Source organism: Solenopsis invicta, chromosome 3 (genome assembly GCF_016802725.1).
Source record: "Solenopsis invicta isolate M01_SB chromosome 3, UNIL_Sinv_3.0, whole genome shotgun sequence".
In the NCBI taxonomy this organism is placed as follows: Eukaryota; Metazoa; Arthropoda; class Insecta; order Hymenoptera; family Formicidae; genus Solenopsis; species Solenopsis invicta.
The window spans coordinates 6,546,584-6,552,464 of NC_052666.1; the positions used below are offsets into that span (position 1 = coordinate 6,546,584).

A 5,881-nucleotide genomic window follows, 5' to 3' on the forward strand; every position below is an offset into this window, starting at 1 on the left:
TGGGCGATGAGAATGAAGAATTCATTCCATATTGCCCACAAAATATTGCCATATTCATGTTCGACATGAAAATGTAATTTTAGTATTATGTATTATATACATCATTTTCTAATGAAATGGCAATAAATGTGCTAAACATTTAGTCTGACTGACGTCAATCTCTTTTTGTTACTTGCAGCGAAAAGAGATAGCGTAGTGTCAAAGTGCAATGTATATTGCCAACACATTACGTCCTTATTCAACAGCAGAAACCCAACAGGTCGGACAAAAAATTGTTTCGCGTAAACTCATCCGCCTACAAGACGGCCCGAGCGTGCCTTTCGAAATATACGGTACTGAGTTGGGCGGTTTCGCTTGTTGAAAAGACAAGGATGAGTGCAGAACTCAAATGATAATGGATCTAAAAATATCGATATTATCGACATTTTTAGTTCCACTTAGTAGATGGCGCAGGACCGTCGGAGTTCGGCCATCACTCCAGCATCGCCTTAATTGGTAATAGGAAACGGTCGCGGAAAAAGCCGTGACGTAATAATAACGGTCACCCGTCGGAAATCACGTACGCAAAGCGCGAGTCGCGATTCCGGGGGAAAGCCACCGCGGCACCGGGCGTGACTTACGTGACGTAAAGAGCCACGATTGGCTAAACGAGAGAAACGTTGGAGGAGTGGGAATAACCGACCCCACGACTTCGAGGTAGAAGCTTCGAGCTTTAGTTGCAAACGAACAGGAGTTGAGAAGAGTTGCTTATGAAAGATACGCGCGGAATCGAACATTAGAGATTTTCCGTAATCGCGTGTTAGGATATCGCGACATGCGTATCCGTGAAATTTCGTTTCATACCTTATTCTAATTTTCGCGAGCTCACGGCGCCCGAAGGCAATCGGCCGTACGAGCATTACTTTGTGAAACACTGCGAGAGAACATCGCCGGGAAAGACGTCGGTAAAAACGTGTGACGACACGTTTCGAAACTCTGAGTGTGCGAATGTGTGATGCGCGTAGAAATTAAGAAAACGATTATACGGAATAATTATGAAACGCGTAATAACGTTTGTATGTGATACGAATAAACTTGTGATATGTTTTAAAAACTAACAACCGAGTTATTATTCACGAGAAACCTTTCACGCGCAATATACGCGAGCGACACACCCACACTTTCAGCGATTTACCAGCGTAATTCAAGAGTCGGGCGATCAACCGTGGACGTGACACGAACGTTCGAGCAGACGAGACGGCAGCCGAGATACCGTAACAAAGGACCATGCAAAAACGATACTGAGAGGAAGGGCGATCCACTGGGTAAGTAGCGCGATTGCGAACGAGATTAAATTTCCTTTCTTGCTTTTGGGAAAAAGTAAGTGGCGACCAATAACAGAAATTGAACACACAGTGGAAGACCAGGTAGAATCAGCTTTTCCACATATTCACCGTGCAACAAAGATTCCTCTCGGTTTCCCAAAATCTCACGTTTCGTGTCCGGCTACAAAAGTGTCACCGCGACTAACCAACAACCTCATTACCGCACGCCATTATTCACAGGCAATATCGAGCACGCGCAACGCCACAAAGAGGGACGAGGAGAGAGCCGCCACACCAATTACACAAAATGTGCGGGAAAAAGAGGAAGAAAAAGAGAGACAAAACGATGCAGAGATACCCGGAACATCCGAGCGAGCGATCACACCGGGAAACTACGAAGCAAGGAGAGTCAGGGAGAGACCAGCCCGACGCATCCCCGCTGACACATACCAACAACGACAACACGAGGCACGACATAGAACGTGACAAAATGTAACAACATAAACACCCGTGTAATTAAAACATATTCAAGATCAAACAATACAATTATAAAATCCGAGCGAAACACAACAGCAAGCGATATAGAATTATGCGAGATAGAAACAAACGATAGGCAGACCAACAATATATTAACAAACACATCAGAAGACGGAAAATCGGGTAAATTAAATTTAGATTAAATGGAGCGCATAAAAACAAACATTATTGACCCATGCAAAGTATACATAGGTAGATATATTCGGTAACAAAATTCCACTAAGAACAAAAAATCAAAACAACGAAAGTAAAATTAACAAGCGAACGATAACAATGAGCATGATATTAGAAAGATACATCAAAAATGAGAAAATCAAAAACAAATTACGTAAAGCGGAGCGCGAGAAATACTTAAGCGAGCAAGACAAACCATCGATTATGGAAAAAATATTAGAACAAAGTAAGATAGAATTAGCAAAATTAAAAAATCAAAGCGACTGCAATAGTCAGGAAAAATGGATAAACGCGGACAAAGCAAAAAACGCGATTAAGGCAGACCAACTAATTATAAGTGACACGAATAAAAAATTGAAAAACAACAATAGGCGCGTAATAAAAGCACCAATTAAATTAAAACGCAAATTAGAAGACGAAGAAAACAACGCAAGAAAAATCTTTAAAATAAATACGAAAGACGATACCGAAAGCGAGATCGACGCACCGGTTATCGACAAATTATTCGTAAAAACCGAATTAACGCGCGAAGAAACGCGATGCATTGACCAAAACAATATAAAATCAATTAGCAAAAACTTAAAAACATACGACAACGAAAAACAGGTTACCGCAAAAATAGCGAGCAAAATGCAAGACTTAGATACAAAAAATGACGGGGAACATCGCGAAGCGAGCGAGCCTATTAACATAGAGAAAATCTCAATTTTCGAAAACAACAATAAAACAATCGATAGCAACAATAGTCCGATTATAGGTAAAAGATATAGAATAATTCAAGATAACCGTAAAAATCAAATAAAACGTGTTAAAGATAGAATTATAAAAAATAATAGAATAAAATTAAGAGCGAGAGAAAATAAAATTTATACGTTAATAACAAAAGCGAGAAATAGCGTTAGTTTGATAAGAAATTTGTTAAGCAAGAAATAGAAAGAAGAATGTAAGCACGACGAGATCGAACATCATTCAAGCGCAACGACAACGCAGTTCAACCACCAAGCGACGGATGGCGCTGCAATCGACAGCCTGTGGGGTAAGGTTTCCAACACATAAAAATGGGGAATTAGATAATATATATAACTATTTTTATTTAGAATGCGTCAGTCTTATTTCTCGGCCTAACGCCGTGATACAAATTAAATCTTCTCTCTACTAAAGACTATCGCAGAGTGAGGGACGCCAGACCAGCGTCTCCTCTCACCACGCCGGGAATCGCGCAGGCTCCGTCGTATTGTGAGCGACATTCTGATTGGTCGTCTCGCTTGTCCAGTGGGACTTGTTCCGTCGTCGTTGGCGTCATGGAAAGCCGCCACAAGCCACACTTTGCAGACCAAGGGCGACGAGAGACGCCACAGTGCTTTCAAAACCACGGTGTTGACGGTACCATTGACCAACAATCTTGACAAAACTGAAAACGCTAACGACGCTACAGAATTAACATTAGACAGTGCGAACCATAACGAGGCGGGAAGTCAGACGTACGGCAAGCAAAAAGACAAGACCAACGAGACAGACGACGAGACAAACGACACAACAAACAAACGGCAGACCAACTATTCGTCATAAAAATGGCCGACTCTCAACACATACAGACAGCCACGTTATTCATCGACGCAAACGGCGTACTACAACGCAACATCGCCGTGTCAGGTGCGTTCAACATCAACGAGCGTATGTAAATCTTAATACAAGAAGAGCAAGATAAACGCGAATATGAAATATTAATCGCCGAGGAGGACCGCTTGTGGAACGAAGTGGCCGAATCGCAAATAGACTGGGCTGAAATGAAACGAGCATCCAGAGAAAGAATTGAATTCTTGACGAGAATAAAACAGTCTTTGAACACCGACCAAAGAACAAGAGAAACAGCACGCATGGACAACTCAGACAGAGAATAAAATACAAATTAATAGAGTTCATGACGAACGCCATTGAAAGAAGAATACCAACAACGAGATATCTTGACACCATAAACGTGATGGACGAAAATCACAGACAAATTTACAAAATTACATCCAACGTTATATTCGAAAACATAAATGGTGAAGTACGCAATCCCAGTGAAACGTGCGAGCTCACGTTGAGACTAAAAAATGGAAAAATTACATCCATTCACAAACTATCCAAGGGAGCGACAAACCGAGTGGCAGACCAACTATCGTGGTTACATACACCGACAACGTCACAAAATATCGAAATATACGACATTACGGAAAACAAAAAATTAAATATCAAAAGACCAGACAAACAAACGAGAAGTATAACCAGCGACGTGACACTAACACAGTCATATACGCCGCAACATAAAATAAAAATATCAACGCCGAAAGAGAAAAAGAAAGAGAAAAGAACGGCAAGAAAAGAAAAGGAAATAAAGCAACAACAACAATCAACAGTCAAACAGGACGAAAGGGGAACAAAAAGAAGGGTAGAAAATAAACCCCACGCGAGAAAGAAAAAAGAGAAAGATCCCGAGACGTCCGAGGAAGACCAACTCGATACAGCACCCAGCAAAAGAAGAAAATTAACGATAAATAAAAACAACAGCAACAGTGATTCGGAAGTATCCGAAGTCAACCGCGAGCCAGAACAACATACAAGAAAGTCAACGAGATCAAAGAAACCAAGGAAAAATAGGCTAATCAGCAAGAAAAATAAACGCATAAGAACATACACCGAGCAGCAGAAAATCGCCATGGCAGCACGAAGAAAAGAGATAAAAGAGGCCAATATAAAAAACCCGAATATGAGACGGGATACAAGACACTATATACGAGACGAAAAGACTGGAAGATACAAATTAATGACAGATGACGACATAAGACCCGACGAGACAGAAACGTCCGTGATACCAAAAGACTTAACACCGAACAGAAGTCTACCGAGAATAGCTAGTATTGAAATAACGGACGCCAAAAAACCGTTTATCGAACTAAAAAGACTAAAGATTGTAAGAGAGTATGATCCAACAAGTTACAGATCTCCACAAAAAATTCTGCAACTCCCAAAAAACACCTTCAACTTTCTCAAAATACCCACCTTTCCCTCAAACAACCACCTCTCATCTCTTTCAAAATTCCGACCACAAATAAATTTGTGCCCGAAATTGACGAGGAATTTGTCACCGCGGCTAACCAACAACCTCATTACCGCACGCAATTATTCACAGGCAATGTCGAGCACAACGGCACAAAGAGGGACGAGGAGACAGCCGCGCCACACCAATTACACAAAATGTGCGGGAAAAAGAGGAAGAAAAAGAGAGACCGAACGACGCAGAGATACCCGGAACACCCGAACGAGCGATCACGCCGGGAAACTACGAAGCAAGGAGAGAGCCAGAAAGAGACCAGCCCGACGCATCCCCGCTGACACATACCAACAATAACGACGACAACGCGAGGCACGACATAGAGCGTAACGAACCTTTGTAAATATATATATATATATATATATATATATATATATATATATATATATATATATATATACGAGATGTGATCAAAAAGTAAGGTGACTTTTTGAATTTCGCCCGCTCCGTACACTCTAATTTCAAAATTTTTTTTTGTGCTGGTACACTCGTCACGATATGTTCACAGTTTTGACAATATAACATGTGTTGTTTTTATGTGAGAGGCATAGAGGTTAGACTCCTGTTTGCGTGCTCGGCGATTTTTTGCTGTTGAAAATAATGGAGCAGAGAGTTTGTATTAATTTTTGTGTAAAAAATGGTATTAAGTGTTCAAAAACTCTTGAAATGTTGACAGTGGCGTACGGTGAGTCAACTTTGAGCAAAAAAAATGTTTATAAATGGTATAAGTTATTCCAAGAGAGCCGAGAAAATGTTAACGATGAACCTCGCT

The 5,881-nt window shown here is 40.9% G+C and overlaps 1 long non-coding RNA gene across 1 annotated transcript; it reads left to right on the plus strand.

The window, feature by feature from the left end:
* The first annotated feature begins 720 nt into the window (after nucleotides 1-720).
* Nucleotides 721-2,074, plus strand: LOC120357224. Its single transcript, XR_005574387.1, has 2 exons — nucleotides 721-1,304; nucleotides 1,545-2,074. It is a non-coding gene; the product is annotated as an uncharacterized LOC120357224 (long non-coding RNA).
* Nucleotides 2,075-5,881: the final 3,807 nt, after the last annotated feature.